This window comes from Oncorhynchus clarkii, chromosome 10 (assembly GCF_045791955.1).
Source record: "Oncorhynchus clarkii lewisi isolate Uvic-CL-2024 chromosome 10, UVic_Ocla_1.0, whole genome shotgun sequence".
In the NCBI taxonomy this organism is placed as follows: domain Eukaryota; kingdom Metazoa; phylum Chordata; class Actinopteri; order Salmoniformes; family Salmonidae; genus Oncorhynchus; species Oncorhynchus clarkii.
In genome coordinates this window covers 35,826,411-35,849,394 of record NC_092156.1, presented here as the reverse complement: position 1 = coordinate 35,849,394, position 22,984 = coordinate 35,826,411, and the positions used below count along the sequence as shown (strand labels likewise).

At 37.0% G+C, this 22,984-nt stretch overlaps 1 protein-coding gene across 1 annotated transcript in view; it reads left to right on the top strand.

Annotated features, from left to right (window-relative positions):
- The window catches only part of LOC139419526 (cell adhesion molecule DSCAML1-like), a 132,901-nt gene that overhangs the window by 25,063 nt on the left and 84,854 nt on the right, over positions 1-22,984 (top strand). The window lies entirely within an intron of this gene.

The window sequence follows — 22,984 nt, the reverse complement described above, 5'->3', positions numbered from 1 at the left end:
TATCCCTCCCTGTTCCTCTGCTCTGTCCTTGAAGATTAGTGCTACAATTAGAGACACTGGATGTCAATATCCCCACATTCATCTTCACTAACCTAATGTGTGTGTGTTTGTGTGTGTCTGTGTGTGTGTGTGTGAGCGTGTGTGTGTGTGTGTGTGTGTGTGTGTGTGTGTGTGTGTGTGTGTGTGTGTGTGTGTGCACACATGTTAGTGTGTTAATTTGTTGTTTTTGTTATATACACTACATGACCAAAAGTATGTGGACACCTGCTCGTCAAAGATCTCATTCCAAAATCATGGGCATTAATATGGAGTTGGTCCCCCCTTTGCTGCTATACAGCCTCCACTCTTCTGGGAAGGCTTTCCACTAGATGTTGGAACATTGTTGCGGGGACTTGATTCCATTCAGCCACAAGAGCATTAGTGAGGTCGGGCACTGATATTGGGCGATTAGGCCTGGCTCACAGTCGGCGTTCCAATTCATCCCAAAGGTGTTCAATGGGGTTGATGTCAGGGCTCTGTGCAGGCCAGTCAAGTTCTTGCACACAGATCTCAACAAACTATTTCTGTATGAACCTCAGTTTGTGCACGGGGCCATTATCATGCTGAAACAGGAAAGTGCCTTCCCCAAACTGTTGCCACAAAGTTGGAAGCACAGAATCGTCTAAAATGTCATTGTATGCTGTAGCGTTAAGATTTCCCTTCACTGGAGCTAAGGGTCCTAGCCTGAACCATGAAAAACATCCCCCAAATCATTATTGCTCCTCCACCTTTACAGTTGGCACTATGCATTGGGGCAGGTAGCATTCTCCTGGCATCCGCCAAACCCAGATTTGTCCGTCAGACTGATGGTGTAGCGTGATTCATCACACCAGAGAACTGCTCCGGAGTCCAATGGCGGCGAGCTTTACACCACTCCAGCTGACGCTTGGCATTGCATATGGTGATCTTAGGCTTGTGTGCAGCTGCTCTGACATGAAAACCCATTTCATGAAGCTCCCGACGAACAGTTATTTTGCTGATGTTGCTTCCAGAGGCAGTTTGGAACTCGGTAGTGAGTGTTGCTACCGAGGACAGACAATTTTTTTCGCTATGCGTTTCAGCACTTGGCTGTCCAGTTCTGTAAGTTTGTGTGCCCTACCACTTTGTGGCTGAGCCATTGTTGCTCCTAGATGTTTACACTTGACAATAACAGCACTCACAGTTGCAGGGCAGAAATTTGCAGGGCAGACATTTGACGAACTGACTTGGAAAGGTGGCATCCTCTGACAGTGTCACTCTGATAGTCACTGAGCTCTTCAGTAAGGCCATTCTACTGCCAATGTTTGTCTTTGGAGATTGCATGGCTGTGTGATTGATTTCATACACCAGCAATGGGTGTATACGTCAGAAATGGGTGTGGCTGAAATAGCCGTATCCACAAACTTTTATACATATATATATATATATATATATATACAGTGGAGCAAAAAAGTATTTAGTCAGCCACCAATTGTGCAAGTTCTCCCACTTAAAAAGATGAGAGAGGCCTGTAATTTTCATCATAGGTACACTTCAACTAAGAATTTTTTTTCCAGAAAATCACATTGTAGGATTTTTAATTAATTTATTTGCAAATTATGGTGGAAAATAAGTATTTGGTCAATAACAAAAGTTTATCTCAATACTTTGTTATATACCCTTTGTTGGCAATGACAGAGGACAAATGTTTTCCACCATCATTTGCAAATAAATTCATTAAAAATCCTAAAATGTGATTTTCTGGATTTTGTTTTCTAATTTTGTCTGTCATAGTTGAAGTGTACCTATGATAAAAATTACAGGCCTCTCATATTTTTAAGTGGGAGAACTTGCACAATTGGTGGCTGACTAAATACTTTTTTGCCCCACTGTATATATATGTATATATATATATATATATATATATATATATATATATATATATATATATATATATAATATATATATTGTGTGTATGCATGTATATGTCTATATTCATTATCCTGGATATTACAACAGATAACAATAAACGTCTCCAATGCTGTGTTGTGAAGTGAAACTCTGACAATAACAAAGTGGAAGGTGGAGAGGGAGAGATTAGAGAGGAGAGAACAGAGAGGAGAGAACAGAGAGGAGGAAACAGTGAGGAGAGAACAGAGAGGAGAGAACAGAGCGGAGAGAACAGTGAGTAGAGAACAGAGAGGAGAGAACAGTGAGGAGAGAACAGTAAGAGAGAACAGAGAGGAGAGAACAGTGAGGAGAGAACAGTGAGGAGAGAACAGAGAGGAGGAAACAGTGAGGAGAGAACAGAGAGGAGAGAACAGAGAGAAGGAAACAGCGAGGAGGAAACAGAGAGGAGAGAACAGAGAGGAGGAAACAGTGAGGAGAGATCAGAGAGGAGAGAACAGTGAGGCGAGATCAGAGAGGAGAAAACAGAGAGGAGAGAACAGAGAGGAGAGAACAGTGAGTAGAGAACAGTAAGTAGAGAACACAGAGGAGAGAACAGTGAGGAGAGATCAGAGAGGAGAACACAGAGAGGAGAGAACAGAGAGGAGAGAACAGTGAGTAGAGAACAGTGAGGAGAGAACAGAGAGGAGAAAACAGAGAGGAGAGAACAGTGAGGAGAGAACAGTGAGTAGAGAACAGTAAGTAGAGAACAGAGAGGAGAGAACAGTGCGGAGAGAACAGTGAGGAGAGAACAGAGAGGAGAGAACAGTGCGGAGAGAACAGTGAGGAGAGAACAGAGGAGAAAACAGTAAGGAGAGAACAGAGAGGAGAGAACAGAGAGGAGAGAACAGTGAGGAGAGAACAGTGGGGAGAGAACAGAGAGGAGAGAACAGAGAGGAGAGAACAGAGAGAAGAGAACAGAGAGGAGAGATCAGAGAGGAGAGAACAGAGAGGAGAGAATAGTGAGGAGAGAACAGTGAGGAGAAAACAGTGAGGAGAGATAAGAGAGGAGAGAACAGAGAGTAGAGAACAGTGAGGAGAGAACAAAGAGGAGAGAACAGTGAGGAGAGAACAGAGAGGAGAGAACAGTGAGGAGAGAAAAAAGAGGAGAGAACAGAGAGGAGAGAACAGTGAGGAGAGAACAGAGAGGAGAGAACAGAGAGGAGAGAACAGAGAGGAGAGAACAGTGAGGAGAGATCAGAGAGGAGAGAACAGAGAGGAGAGAACAGTGAGGAGAGAACAGTGAGGAGAGAACAGTGAGGAGAGATAAGAGAGGAGAGATAAGAGAGGAGAGAACAAAGAGGAGAGAACAGAGAGGAGAGAACAGTAGGGAGAGAACAGTGAGGAGAGAACAGAGAGGAGAGAACAGGGAGGAGAGATCAGAGAAGAGAAAACAGAGTGGAGAGAACATTGAGGAGAGAACAGAGAGGAGAGAACAGAGAGGAGAGAACAGAGAGGAGAGAACAGAGAGGAGAGAACAGAGAGGAGAGAGGAGGAGAACAGAGAGGAGAGAACAGTGAGGAGGAACAGAGAGGAGAGAACAGAGAGGAGAGAAAGAGAAGGAAGGAGGGTAGTGGGGCAAGAACAGCCTTAAGCCCTGGCAGATGGCCTTCTATATGCACACACACACACACACACACACACACACACACACACACACACACACACACACACACACACACACACACACACACACACACAAACACATGCGCACACACACAAACACGCACCCACACACACACAAACAAACACAAACACACACAAACACATAGGCAGTGTAAAAAATGAATGGGGGGTGTATGTGTGAGATACATTATGCTCTGTCAGTGGTGAGGAGCTTTGACAGACTACCTGGTATTTTACAATCTTTTAATTATCAGCATGTTTTTACACTATCTATTTCTATTAACTGTAATGCATTGCATATTACACAACGTTTAAGTGTGATTCCATATTCAGTTTTCTATTGTGCAGTGAGTTTGTTGTTGTTATTGTTGTGTATTGTTGTGTGCATTGCACTGTACTCTGGCTGCTACTGTGTGTAACCAGGGATATAAAGGTCAGCTGATGAGCACAGAGAGTGAGAATGGTGAACTGCTCACTGAACTCAGTCAGCAGCATTCCTCCACACAGCAACATCATAGTCAATAACACCACACATCACAGTTAAATACCATTTTTTACAATGACTTTGGCACTAATTTCAGAGCCTTGTGGTCATTTTTCAAAATGGGGGACTCATTTATCATGAAATACCATAGGAAATACCATTTAGATCACCCACAAACAAGATACCGATAGTTTCACTGTGTAGTTGTTCGTACAATCATTAAATATTGTAGTACAAAATATGTGATACATGTTTCATTATGGTACTACACGTAAATACATCACTGTAAAATGACTAGTATAGAGAATACTACAGACACAGTGGAATTATTGAATAAAATCTGAAAACCCTCTAAAAAGACATTTTGGAAAGAGAATTACTGATTATAATGATGTAGAATTTTGGGAGAATTTTTCAAAACAGGCATCTTGAAACTGAACATACCTGAACATACTCAGTCCTCAGTTGCTTCACTCTGTCTGCATTTCTTTCAAAAGGCACATGGTATAGATGTTTTAGAGACACCTGGTGCCTTTTCAGCATGTGGGCAATAGTCGGCAAACTTATGGCTTCCACATTGTTGAACATGTCGTCATTGTCCAAGATTTCTGGCCCGAACCAAATTGACCACAGCCCACACTAGTTGGTCAGTCAGAATTGTTCCTCTGCCTCCTCTATTTGGCCTAGTCTCAATTCTGCAGGGAAAATGACAGTAAGAACACATTTAGTCACATCACCTACCGTGTGGTACACATTGGCATGCAGTATACAGTCATTTGACAATTGGCAGTAGCCTAATGTTTAGTGCATGCTGAACACTTACCGGTTCTCATTGAGGAAAGTTCTGATGATTGAGGCCACGGAATGATCTTCTGAGGTTTGGTTGAATCATTGTAGATGCCTCAGTCATTGTCATGCCATGATTTACCACATGGTCTACAACTATTGCTCAGATTTCATTGGACACTCTCTGCTGTTGCTGCCACTGTCTTGGTCTGTGGCCTTGTCCACGTTCTCCCACACCTCTCAAACGAGGCCCACGACCACCTTTCAGAAGGGTTGCTTGGTCCCTGGCCTTGTCCTCTACCACGTTCCCCCACACCTCTCAAACGAGGCCCACGACCACCTCTCAGAAGGGTTGCTTGGTCCCTGGCCTTGTCCTCTACCACGTTCCCCCACACCTCTCAAACGAGGCCCACGACCACCTCTCAGAAGGGTTGCTTGGTCCCTGGCCTTGTCCTCTACCACGTTCTCCTACACCTCTCAAACGAGGCCCACAACCACCTTTCAGAAGGGTTGCTTGGTCCGTGGCCTTGTCCTCTACCACGTTCTCCCACACCTCTCAAACGAGGCCCACAACCACCTCTCAGAAGGGTTGCTTGGTCCCTGGCCTTGTCCTCTACCACGTTCTCCCACACCTCTCAAACGAGGCTTACGACCACCTCTCAGAAGGGTTGCTTGGTCCCTGGCCTTGTCCTCTACCACGTTCTCCCACACCTCTCAAACGAGGCCCACGACCACCTCTCAGAAGGGTTGCTTGGTCCCTGGCCTTGTCCTCTAACACGTTCTCCCACACCTCTCAAACGAGGCCCACGACCACCTCTCAGAAGGGTTGCTTGGTCCCTGGCCTTGTCCTCTACCACGTTCTCCCACACCTCTAAACGAGGCCCACGACCACCTCTCAGAAGGGGTGCTTGTCCCCTGCCCTTCCTTTGACCACCACGTCTTTCTCGTCTTCCTCCCACCACTGCTTGACCTCTATTTTGACCTGGATCACCTGCCGGCTCCACGTTATCACTATGTTGTTGTAGGTGGATACGACTCATTTCACTATTTACTCGTACCACAATGTGAAATCAATCACCAGTAACGAGTTGGCAGTATTGGAAAAGCAATTACAAGGGCCTGCATACATACACTTTATTAGGTACACCTGCGTATTAACGCCAATCGCCTGCTCCTTCTAACAGCGAATCACGTGGCTGCCTACAGCTCAATATATAGAGTATATAGAGTAGAGAGCATTAGAATGGGCAAGATGTGTAATCTAAGAACCTTGGACCGTGGTCTGATTTGTTGGTGCCACACATGGTGGTTCCGGCATCTCAGAAACAGTTGCCCTCCTGGGATTTTTACGCACTACAGTCTATAGAGTTTACGGAGGATGGTGCGATAGACAAAACACATTCAGTGAGCGGCAGTTCTGTGGTCAAAACCACCTTGTTAATGAGAGAGGTCAGAGGAGAATGTCCAGACTCATTCAAGCTAACAGAAAGGCCACAAATACTCAAATAACAGCCGTTTAAAACAGTGGAGTGCAGAAGGGCATCTCTTAACATACAACACCGTGAATAATTCAGGCTTTTGTGGAGGCAAAAGGGGGTCCTACCCAGTACTAGATGGGTGTACCTAATAAAGTGGCCGGTGAGTGTACAGTAATGTCAAATCTGAAAACATGGTCTGGAAAAGTGGTACATGGGACCTTAGAAACAGTGTCTGATAAAGAATGATGATGAAATATTACATCCATAGATAATGTCGTCCAACTGGTTCATGTTCCACGGAAATTGGTGTCAATGGATCTCGTTATCCTGAAACTTTCATGATCTAAACATGGAATATTGTTCTTCAGTTTCCATAAAACTATGTATTAAGAGTAATGCAACAGTTACTTATCATTTTGATAAGTTGTCTCAATTGATAGTTAAATCATTGTAATGAAATGAATAGACAGTCATCTCAGATGTAATGTGTGAATTACATTTTGAAATGGTAATACTTTGATGTTAAGTTGTGTCATTTTGAACAGGTGATTTTAGTTCAATGAACAAATGTTTTTTATTATCTTTATGTGTATTGTATCCAAGCAATTGGAAATAGTGTTAGAGTTCACAGTTAAATAACACCACGAACCACAGTTAAATAACACCACACATCACAGTTAAATAACACCACACATCACAGTTAAATAACACCACACATCACAGTTAAATAACACCACACATCACAGTTAAATAACACCACACACCACAGTTAAATAACACCACACATCACAGTTAAATAACACCACACATCACAGTTAAATAACACCAAACATCACAGTTAAATAACACCACACACCACAGTTAAATAACACCACACATCACAGTTAAATAACACCACACATCACAGTTAAATAACACCAAACATCACAGTTAAATAACACCACACATCACAGTTAAATAACACCACACAGCACAGTTAAATAACACCACACATCACAGTTAAATAACACCACACATCACAGTTAAATAACACCACACAGCACAGTTAAATAACACCACACATCACAGTTAAATAACACCACACATCACAGTTAAATAACACCACACATCACAGTTAAATATAAATAACACCACACATCACAGTTAAATAACACCACACATCACAGTTAAATAACACCACACATCACAGTTAAATAACACCACACATCACAGTTAAATAACACCACACACCACAGTTAAATAACACCACACATCACAGTTAAATAACACTACACATCACAGTTAACTATAAATAACACCACACATTACAGTTAAATAACACCACACATCACAGTTAAATATAAATAACACCACACATCACAGTTAAATAACACCACACATCACAGTTAAATAACACCACACATCACAGTTAAATAACACCACACATCACAGTTAAATAACACCACACATCACAGTTAAATAACACCACACATCACAGTTAAATAACACCACACATCACAGTTAAATAACACCACACATCACAGTTAAATAACACCACACATCACAGTTAAATAGCACCACACATCACAGTTAAATAACACCACACACCACAGTTAGATAACACCACACATCACAGTTAAATAACACCGCACATCACAGTTAAATAACACCACACATCACAGTTAAATAACACCACACATCACAGTTAAATAACACCACACAGCACAGTTAAATAACACCACACATCACAGTTAAATAACACCACACATCACAGTTAAATATAAATAACACCACACATCACAGTTAAATATAAATAACACCACACATCACAGTTAAATAACACCACACATCACAGTTAAATAACACCACACATCACAGTTAAATAACACCACACATCACAGTTAAATAACACCACACACCACAGTTAAATAACACCACACATCAAAGTTAAATAACACCACACATTACAGTTAAATAACACCACACATCACAGTTAAATAACACCACACATCACAGTTAAATTACACCACATATCACAGTTAAATAACACCACACATCACAGTTAAATATAAATAACACCACACATCACAGTTAAATATAAATAACACCACACATCACAGTTAAATAACACCACACATCACAGTTAAATAACACCACACATCACAGTTAAATAACACCACACATCACAGTTAAATAACACCACACATCACAGTTAAATAACACAACACTTCACAGTTAAATAACACCACACATCACAGTTAAATAACACCACACATCACAGTTAAATAACACCACACATCACAGTTAAATAACACCACAAACCACAGTTAAATAACACCACACATCAAAGTTAAATAACACCACACATCACAGTTATAAATAACACCACACATCACAGTTAAATAACACCACACATCACAGTTAAATAACACCACACATCACAGTTAAATAACACCACACATCACAGTTAAATAACACCACACATCACAGTTAAATAACACCACACATCACAGTTAAATAACACCACACATCACAGTTAAATAACACCACACATCACAGTTAAATAACACCACACATCACAGTTAAATAACACCACACATCACAGTTAAATAACACCACACATCACAGTTAAATAACACCACACACCACAGTTAAATAACACCACACATCACAGTTAAATAACACCACACATCACAGTTAAATAACACCAAACATCACAGTTAAATAACACCACACATCACAGTTAAATAACACCACACATCACAGTTAAATAACACCACACATCACAGTTAAATAACACCACACATCACAGTTAAATAACACCACACATCACAGTTAAATAACACCACACATCACAGTTAAATAACACCACACATCACAGTTAAATAACACCACACATCACAGTTAAATATAAATAACACCACACATCACAGTTAAATAACACCACACATCACAGTTAAATAACACCACACATCACAGTTAAATAACACCACACATCACAGTTAAATAACACCACACACCACAGTTAAATAACACCACACATCAAAGTTAAATAACACCACACATCACAGTTAAATAACACCACACATCACAGTTAAATAACACCACACATCACAGTTAAATAACACCACACATCACAGTTAAATAACACCACATATCACAGTTAAATAACACCACACATCACAGTTAAATAACACCACACATCACAGTTAAATATAAATAACACCACACATCACAGTTAAATAACACCACACATCACAGTTAAATAACACCACACATCACAGTTAAATAACACCACACATCACAGTTAAATAACACCACACATCACAGTTAAATAACACCACACATCACAGTTAAATAACACCACACATCACAGTTAAATATAAATAACACCACACATCACAGTTAAATAACACCACACATCACAGTTAAATATAAATAACACCACACATCACAGTTAAATAACACCACACATCACAGTTAAATAACACCACACATCACAGTTAAATAACACCACACATCACAGTTAAATAACACCACACATCACAGTTAAATAACACCACACACCACAGTTAAATAACACCACGCCTCACAGTTAAATAACACCACACATCACAGTTAAATAACACCACACATCACAGTTAAATAACACCACACATCACAGTTAAATAACACCACACATCACAGTTAAATAACACCACACATCACAGTTAAATAACACCACACATCACAGTTAAATAACACCACACATCAAAGTTAAATAACACCACACATCACAGTTAAATAACACCACACATCACAGTTAAATAACACCACACATCACAGTTAAATAACACCACACATCACAGTTAAATATAAATAACACCACACATCACAGTTAAATAACACCACACATCACAGTTAAATAACACCACACATCACAGTTAAATAACACCACACATCACAGTTAAATAACACAACACTTCACAGTTAAATAACACCACACATCACAGTTAAATAACACTACACATCACAGTTAACTATAAATAACACCACACATTACAGTTAAATAACACCACACATCACAGTTAAATATAAATAACACCACACATCACAGTTAAATAACACCACACATCACAGTTAAATAACACCACACACCACAGTTAAATAACACCACACATCACAGTTAAATAACACCACACATCACAGTTAAATAACACCACACACCACAGTTAAATAACACCACACATCACAGTTAAATAACACCACACATCACAGTTAAATATAAATAACACCACACATCACAGTTAAATAACACCACACACCACAGTTAAATAACACCACACAGCACAGTTAAATAACACCACGCCTCACAGTTAAATAACACCACACATCACAGTTAAATAACACCACACATCACAGTTAAATAACACCACACACCACAGTTAAATAACACCACACAGCACAGTTAAATATAAATAACACCACACATTACAGTTAAATAACACCACACATCACAGTTAAATAACACCACACATCACAGTTAAATAACACCACACAGCACAGTTAAATAACACCACACATCACAGTTAAATAACACCACACATCACAGTTAAATAACACCACACACCACAGTTAAATATAAATAACACCACACATCACAGTTAAATAACACCACACAGCACAGTTAAATAACACCACACATCACAGTTAAATAACACCACACATCACAGTTAAATAACACCACACATCACAGTTAAATAACACCACACACCACAGTTAAATAACACCACACATCACAGTTAAATAACACCACACATCACAGTTAAATAACACCACACATCACAGTTAAATAACACCACACATCACAGTTAAATAACACCACACATCACAGTTAAATAACACCACACATCACAGTTAAATAACACCACACATCACAGTTAAATAACACCACACATCACAGTTAAATAACACCACACATCACAGTTAAATAACACCAAACATCACAGTTAAATAACACCACACATCACAGTTAAATAACACCACACATCACAGTTAAATAACACCACACATCACAGTTAAATAACACCACACATCACAGTTAAATAACACCACACAGCACAGTTAAATAACACCACACATCACAGTTAAATAACACCACACATCACAGTTAAATAACACCACACATCACAGTTAAATATAAATAACACCACACATCACAGTTAAATAACACCACACATCACAGTTAAATAACACCACACATCACAGTTAAATAACACCACACATCACAGTTAAATAACACCACACACCACAGTTAAATAACACCACACATCACAGTTAAATAACACCACACATCACAGTTAAATAACACCACACATCACAGTTAAATAACACCACACATCACAGTTAAATAACACCACACATCACAGTTAAATAACACCACACATCACAGTTAAATAACACCACACATCACAGTTAAATAACACCACACATCACAGTTAAATATAAATAACACCACACATCACAGTTAAATAACACCACACATCACAGTTAAATAACACCACACATCACAGTTAAATAACACCACACATCACAGTTAAATAACACAACATCACAGTTAAATAACACCACACATCACAGTTAAATAACACTACACATCACAGTTAAATATAAATAACACCACACATTACAGTTAAATAACACCACACATCACAGCTAAATATAAATAACACCACACATCACAGTTAAATAACACCACACATCACAGTTAAATAACACCACACACCACAGTTAAATAACACCACACATCACAGTTAAATAACACCACACATCACAGTTAAATAACACCACACACCACAGTTAAATAACACCACACATCACAGTTAAATAACACCACACATCACAGTTAAATAACACCACACATCACAGTTAAATAACACCACACATCACAGTTAAATAACACCACACATCACAGTTAAATAACACCACACATCACAGTTAAATAACACCACACATCACAGTTAAATAACACCACACATCACAGTTAAATATAAATAACACCACACATCACAGTTAAATAACACCACACACCACAGTTAAATAACACCACACATCACAGTTAAATAACACCACACATCACAGTTAAATAACACCACACATCACAGTTAAATAACACCACACATCACAGTTAAATAACACTACACATCACAGTTAACTATAAATAACACCACACATTACAGTTAAATAACACCACACATCACAGTTAAATATAAATAACACCACACATCACAGTTAAATAACACCACACATCACAGTTAAATAACACCACACACCACAGTTAAATAACACCACACATCACAGTTAAATAACACCACACATCACAGTTAAATAACACCACACATCACAGTTAAATAACACCACACATCACAGTTAAATAACACCACACAGCACAGTTAAATAACACCACGCCTCACAGTTAAATAACACCACACATCACAGTTAAATAACACCACACATCACAGTTAAATAACACCACACACCACAGTTAAATAACACCACACAGCACAGTTAAATATAAATAACACCACACATTACAGTTAAATAACACCACACATCACAGTTAAATAACACCACACATCACAGTTAAATAACACCACACAGCACAGTTAAATATAAATAACACCACACATTACAGTTAAATAACACCACACATCACAGTTAAATAACACCACACATCACAGTTAAATAACACCACTCACCACAGTTAAATATAAATAACACCACACATCACAGTTAAATAACACCACACAGCACAGTTAAATAACACCACACATCACAGTTAAATAACACCACACATCACAGTTAAATAACACCACACATCACAGTTAAATAACACCACACATCACAGTTAAATAACACCACACACCACAGTTAAATAACACCACACATCAAAGTTAAATAACACCACACATCACAGTTAAATAACACCACACATCACAGTTAAATAACACCACACATCACAGTTAAATAACACCAGACATCACAGTTAAATAACACCACACACCACAGTTAAATAACACCACACATCACAGTTAAATAACACCACACATCACAGTTAAATAACACCAAACATCACAGTTAAATAACACCACACATCACAGTTAAATAACACCACACAGCACAGTTAAATAACACCACACATCACAGTTAAATAACACCACACATCACAGTTAAATAACACCACACAGCACAGTTAAATAACACCACACATCACAGTTAAATAACACCACACATCACAGTTAAATAACACCACACATCACAGTTAAATAACACCACATATCACAGTTAAATAACACCACACATCACAGTTAAATAACACCACACATCACAGTTAAATATAAATAACACCACACATCACAGTTAAATAACACCACACATCACAGTTAAATAACACCACACATCACAGTTAAATAACACCACACATCACAGTTAAATAACACAACACTTCACAGTTAAATAACACCACACATCACAGTTAAATAACACTACACATCACAGTTAACTATAAATAACACCACACATTACAGTTAAATAACACCACACATCACAGTTAAATATAAATAACACCACACATCACAGTTAAATAACACCACACATCACAGTTAAATAACACCACACACCACAGTTAAATAACACCACACATCACAGTTAAATAACACCACACATCACAGTTAAATAACACCACACACCACAGTTAAATAACACCACACATCAAAGTTAAATAACACCACACATCACAGTTAAATAACACAACACTTCACAGTTAAATAACACCACACATCACAGTTAAATAACACCACACATCACAGTTAAATAACACCACACATCACAGTTAAATAACACCACACACCACAGTTAAATAACACCACACATCAAAGTTAAATAACACCACACATCACAGTTAAATAACACCACACATCACAGTTAAATAACACCACACATCACAGTTAAATAACACCACACATCACAGTTAAATATAAATAACACCACACATCACAGTTAAATAACACCACACATCACAGTTAAATAACACCACACATCACAGTTAAATAACACCACACATCACAGTTAAATAACACAACACTTCACAGTTAAATAACACCACACATCACAGTTAAATAACACTACACATCACAGTTAACTATAAATAACACCACACATTACAGTTAAATAACACCACACATCACAGTTAAATATAAATAACACCACACATCACAGTTAAATAACACCACACATCACAGTTAAATAACACCACACACCACAGTTAAATAACACCACACATCACAGTTAAATAACACCACACATCACAGTTAAATAACACCACACACCACAGTTAAATAACACCACACATCAAAGTTAAATAACACCACACATCACAGTTAAATATAAATAACACCACACATCACAGTTAAATAACACGACACACCACAGTTAAATAACACCACACAGCACAGTTAAATAACACCACGCCTCACAGTTAAATAACACCACACATCACAGTTAAATAACACCACACATCACAGTTAAATAACACCACACACCACAGTTAAATAACACCACACAGCACAGTTAAATATAAATAACACCACACATTACAGTTAAATAACACCACACATCACAGTTAAATAACACCACACATCACAGTTAAATAACACCACACAGCACAGTTAAATATAAATAACACCACACATTACAGTTAAATAACACCACACATCACAGTTAAATAACACCACACATCACAGTTAAATAACACCACACACCACAGTTAAATATAAATAACACCACACATCACAGTTAAATAACACCACACAGCACAGTTAAATAACACCACACATCACAGTTAAATAACACCACACATCACAGTTAAATAACACCACACATCACAGTTAAATAACACCACACATCACAGTTAAATAACACCACACACCACAGTTAAATAACACCACACATCAAAGTTAAATAACACCACACATCACAGTTAAATAACACCACACATCACAGTTAAATAACACCACACATCACAGTTAAATAACACCAGACATCACAGTTAAATAACACCACACACCACAGTTAAATAACACCACACATCACAGTTAAATAACACCACACATCACAGTTAAATAACACCAAACATCACAGTTAAATAACACCACACATCACAGTTAAATAACACCACACAGCACAGTTAAATAACACCACACATCACAGTTAAATAACACCACACATCACAGTTAAATAACACCACACAGCACAGTTAAATAACACCACACATCACAGTTAAATAACACCACACATCACAGTTAAATAACACCACACATCACAGTTAAATATAAATAACACCACACATCACAGTTAAATAACACCACACATCACAGTTAAATAACACCACACATCACAGTTAAATAACACCACACATCACAGTTAAATAACACCACACACCACAGTTAAATAACACCACACATCAAAGTTAAATAACACCACACATCACAGTTAAATAACACCACACATCACAGTTAAATAACACCACACATCACAGTTAAATAACACCACACATCACAGTTAAATAACACCACATATCACAGTTAAATAACACCACACATCACAGTTAAATAACACCACACATCACAGTTAAATATAAATAACACCACACATCACAGTTAAATAACACCACACATCACAGTTAAATAACACCACACATCACAGTTAAATAACACCACACATCACAGTTAAATAACACAACACTTCACAGTTAAATAACACCACACATCACAGTTAAATAACACTACACATCACAGTTAACTATAAATAACACCACACATTACAGTTAAATAACACCACACATCACAGTTAAATAACACCAAACATCACAGTTAAATAACACCACACATCACAGTTAAATAACACCACACAGCACAGTTAAATAACACCACACATCACAGTTAAATAACACCACACATCACAGTTAAATAACACCACACATCACAGTTAAATAACACCAAACATCACAGTTAAATAACACCACACATCACAGTTAAATAACACCACACAGCACAGTTAAATAACACCACACATCACAGTTAAATAACACCACACATCACAGTTAAATAACACCACACATCACAGTTAAATAACACCACACATCACAGTTAAATAACACCACACATCACAGTTAAATAACACCACACATCACAGTTAAATAACACCACACATCACAGTTAAATATAAATAACACCACACATCACAGTTAAATAACACCACACATCACAGTTAAATAACACCACACATCACAGTTAAATAACACCACACATCACAGTTAAATAACACCACACACCACAGTTAAATAACACCACACATCAAAGTTAAATAACACCACACATCACAGTTAAATAACACCACACATCACAGTTAAATAACACCACACATCACAGTTAAATAACACCACACATCACAGTTAAATAACACCACATATCACAGTTAAATAACACCACACATCACAGTTAAATAACACCACACATCACAGTTAAATATAAATAACACCACACATCACAGTTAAATAACACCACACATCACAGTTAAATAACACCACACATCACAGTTAAATAACACCACACATCACAGTTAAATAACACAACACTTCACAGTTAAATAACACCACACATCACAGTTAAATAACACTACACATCACAGTTAACTATAAATAACACCACACATTACAGTTAAATAACACCACACATCACAGTTAAATATAAATAACACCACACATCACAGTTAAATAACACCACACATCACAGTTAAATAACACCACACACCACAGTTAAATAACACCACACATCACAGTTAAATAACACCACACATCACAGTTAAATAACACCACACACCACAGTTAAATAACACCACACATCAAAGTTAAATAACACCACACATCACAGTTAAATAACACCACACATCACAGTTAAATAACACCACACATCACAGTTAAATAACACCACACATCACAGTTAAATAACACCACATATCACAGTTAAATAACACCACACATCACAGTTAAATAACACCACACATCACAGTTAAATATAAATAACACCACACATCACAGTTAAATAACACCACACACCACAGTTAAATAACACCACACATCACAGTTAAATAACACCACACATCACAGTTAAATAACACAACACTTCACAGTTAAATAACACCACACATCACAGTTAAATAACACTACACATCACAGTTAACTATAAATAACACCACACATTACAGTTAAATAACACCACACATCACAGTTAAATATAAATAACACCACACATCACAGTTAAATAACACCACACATCACAGTTAAATAACTCCACACACCACAGTTAAATAACACCACACATCACAGTTAAATAACACCACACATCACAGTTAAATAACACCACACATCACAGTTAAATAACACCACACATCACAGTTAAATAACACCACACAGCACAGTTAAATAACACCACGCCTCACAGTTAAATAACACCACACATCACAGTTAAATAACACCACACATCACAGTTAAATAACACCACACACCACAGTTAAATAACACCACACAGCACAGTTAAATATAAATAACACCACACATTACAGTTAAATAACACCACACATCACAGTTAAATAACACCACACATCACAGTTAAATAACACCACACAGCACAGTTAAATATAAATAACACCACACATTACAGTTAAATAACACCACACATCACAGTTAAATAACACCACACATCACAGTTAAATAACACCACACACCACAGTTAAATATAAATAACACCACACATCACAGTTAAATAACACCACACAGCACAGTTAAATAACACCACACATCACAGTTAAATAACACCACACATCACAGTTAAATAACACCACACATCACAGTTAAATAACACCACACATCACAGTTAAATAACACCACACACCACAGTTAAATAACACCACACATCAAAGTTAAATAACACCACACATCACAGTTAAATAACACCACACATCACAGTTAAATAACACCACACATCACAGTTAAATAACACCAGACATCACAGTTAAATAACACCACACACCACAGTTAAATAACACCACACATCACAGTTAAATAACACCACACATCACAGTTAAATAACACCAAACATCACAGTTAAATAACACCACACATCACAGTTAAATAACACCACACAGCACAGTTAAATAACACCACACATCACAGTTAAATAACACCACACATCACAGTTAAATAACACCACACAGCACAGTTAAATAACACCACACATCACAGTTAAATAACACCACACATCACAGTTAAATAACACCACACATCACAGTTAAATATAAATAACACCACACATCACAGTTAAATAACACCACACATCACAGTTAAATAACACCACACATCACAGTTAAATAACACCACACATCACAGTTAAATAACACCACACACCACAGTTAAATAACACCACACATCAAAGTTAAATAACACCACACATCACAGTTAAATAACACCACACATCACAGTTAAATAACACCACACATCACAGTTAAATAACACCACACATCACAGTTAAATAACACCACATATCACAGTTAAATAACACCACACATCACAGTTAAATAACACCACACATCACAGTTAAATATAAATAACACCACACATCACAGTTAAATAACACCACACATCACAGTTAAATAACACCACACATCACAGTTAAATAACACCACACATCACAGTTAAATAACACAACACTTCACAGTTAAATAACACCACACATCACAGTTAAATAACACTACACATCACAGTTAACTATAAATAACACCACACATTACAGTTAAATAACACCACACATCACAGTTAAATATAAATAACACCACACATCACAGTTAAATAACACCACACATCACAGTTAAATAACACCACACACCACAGTTAAATAACACCACACATCACAGTTAAATAACACCACACATCACAGTTAAATAACACCACACACCACAGTTAAATAACACCACACATCAAAGTTAAATAACACCACACATCACAGTTAAATAACACCACACATCACAGTTAAATAACACCACACATCACAGTTAAATAACACCACACATCACAGTTAAATAACACCACATATCACAGTTAAATAACACCACACATCACAGTTAAATAACACCACACATCACAGTTAAATATAAATAACACCACACATCACAGTTAAATAACACCACACATCACAGTTAAATAACACCACACATCACAGTTAAATAACACCACACATCACAGTTAAATAACACAACACTTCACAGTTAAATAACACCACACATCACAGTTAAATAACACTACACATCACAGTTAACTATAAATAACACCACACATTACAGTTAAATAACACCACACATCACAGTTAAATATAAATAACACCACACATCACAGTTAAATAACACCACACATCACAGTTAAATAACACCACACACCACAGTTAAATAACACAACACTTCACAGTTAAATAACACCACACATCACAGTTAAATAACACTACACATCACAGTTAACTATAAATAACACCACACATTACAGTTAAATAACACCACACATCACAGTTAAATATAAATAACACCACACATCACAGTTAAATAACACCACACATCACAGTTAAATAACACCACACACCACAGTTAAATAACACCACACATCACAGTTAAATAACACCACACATCACAGTTAAATAACACCACACATCACAGTTAAATAACACCACACATCACAGTTAAATAACACCACACAGCACAGTTAAATAACACCACGCCTCACAGTTAAATAACACCACACATCACAGTTAAATAACACCACACATCACAGTTAAATAACACCACACACCACAGTTAAATAACACCACACAGCACAGTTAAATATAAATAACACCACACATTACAGTTAAATAACACCACACATCACAGTTAAATAACACCACACATCACAGTTAAATAACACCACACAGCACAGTTAAATATAAATAACACCACACATTACAGTTAAATAACACCACACATCACAGTTAAATAACACCACACATCACAGTTAAATAACACCACACACCACAGTTAAATATAAATAACACCACACATCACAGTTAAATAACACCACACAGCACAGTTAAATAACACCACACATCACAGTTAAATAACACCACACATCACAGTTAAATAACACCACACATCACAGTTAAATAACACCACACACCACAGTTAAATAACACCACACATCAAAGTTAAATAACACCACACATCACAGTTAAATAACACCACACATCACAGTTAAATAACACCACACATCACAGTTAAATAACACCAGACATCACAGTTAAATAACACCACACACCACAGTTAAATAACACCACACATCACAGTTAAATAACACCACACATCACAGTTAAATAACACCAAACATCACAGTTAAATAACACCACACATCACAGTTAAATAACACCACACAGCACAGTTAAATAACACCACACATCACAGTTAAATAACACCACACATCACAGTTAAATAACACCACACAGCACAGTTAAATAACACCACACATCACAGTTAAATAACACCACACATCACAGTTAAATAACACCACACATCACAGTTAAATATAAATAACACCACACATCACAGTTAAATAACACCACACATCACAGTTAAATAACACCACACATCACAGTTAAATAACACCACACATCACAGTTAAATAACACCACACACCACAGTTAAATAACACCACACATCAAAGTTAAATAACACCACACATCACAGTTAAATAACACCACACATCACAGTTAAATAACACCACACATCACAGTTAAATAACACCACACATCACAGTTAAATAACACCACATATCACAGTTAAATAACACCACACATCACAGTTAAATAACACCACACATCACAGTTAAATATAAATAACACCACACATCACAGTTAAATAACACCACACATCACAGTTAAATAACACCACACATCACAGTTAAATAACACCACACATCACAGTTAAATAACACAACACTTCACAGTTAAATAACACCACACATCACAGTTAAATAACACTACACATCACAGTTAACTATAAATAACACCACACATTACAGTTAAATAACACCACACATCACAGTTAAATATAAATAACACCACACATCACAGTTAAATAACACCACACATCACAGTTAAATAACACCACACACCACAGTTAAATAACACCACACATCACAGTTAAATAACACCACACATCACAGTTAAATAACACCACACACCACAGTTAAATAACACCACACATCAAAGTTAAATAACACCACACATCACAGTTAAATAACACCACACATCACAGTTAAATAACACCACACATCACAGTTAAATAACACCACACATCACAGTTAAATAACACCACATATCACAGTTAAATAACACCACACATCACAGTTAAATAACACCACACATCACAGTTAAATATAAATAACACCACACATCACAGTTAAATAACACCACACATCACAGTTAAATAACACCACACATCACAGTTAAATAACACCACACATCACAGTTAAATAACACAACACTTCACAGTTAAATAACACCACACATCACAGTTAAATAACACTACACATCACAGTTAACTATAAATAACACCACACATTACAGTTAAATAACACCACACATCACAGTTAAATATAAATAACACCACACATCACAGTTAAATAACACCACACATCACAGTTAAATAACACCACACACCACAGTTAAATAACACCACACATCACAGTTAAATAACACCACACATCAAAGTTAAATAACACCACACATCACAGTTAAATAACACCACACATCACAGTTAAATAACACCACACATCACAGTTAAATAACACCACACATCACAGTTAAATAACACCACATATCACAGTTAAATAACACCACACATCACAGTTAAATAACACCACACATCACAGTTAAATATAAATAACACCACACATCACAGTTAAATAACACCACACATCACAGTTAAATAACACCACACATCACAGTTAAATAACACCACACATCACAGTTAAATAACACAACACTTCACAGTTAAATAACACCACACATCACAGTTAAATAACACTACACATCACAGTTAACTATAAATAACACCACACATTACAGTTAAATAACACCACACATCACAGTTAAATATAAATAACACCACACATCACAGTTAAATAACACCACACATCACAGTTAAATAACACCACACATCACAGTTAAATAACACCACACATCACAGTTAAATAGCACCACACATCACAGTTAAATAACACCACACACCACAGTTAGATAACACCACACATCACAGTTAAATAACACCGCACATCACAGTTAAATAACACCACACATCACAGTTAAATAACACCACACATCACAGTTAAATAACACCACACAGCACAGTTAAATAACACCACACATCACAGTTAAATAACACCACACATCACAGTTAAATATAAATAACACCACACATCACAGTTAAATATAAATAACACCACACATCACAGTTAAATAACACCACACATCACAGTTAAATAACACCACACATCACAGTTAAATAACACCACACATCA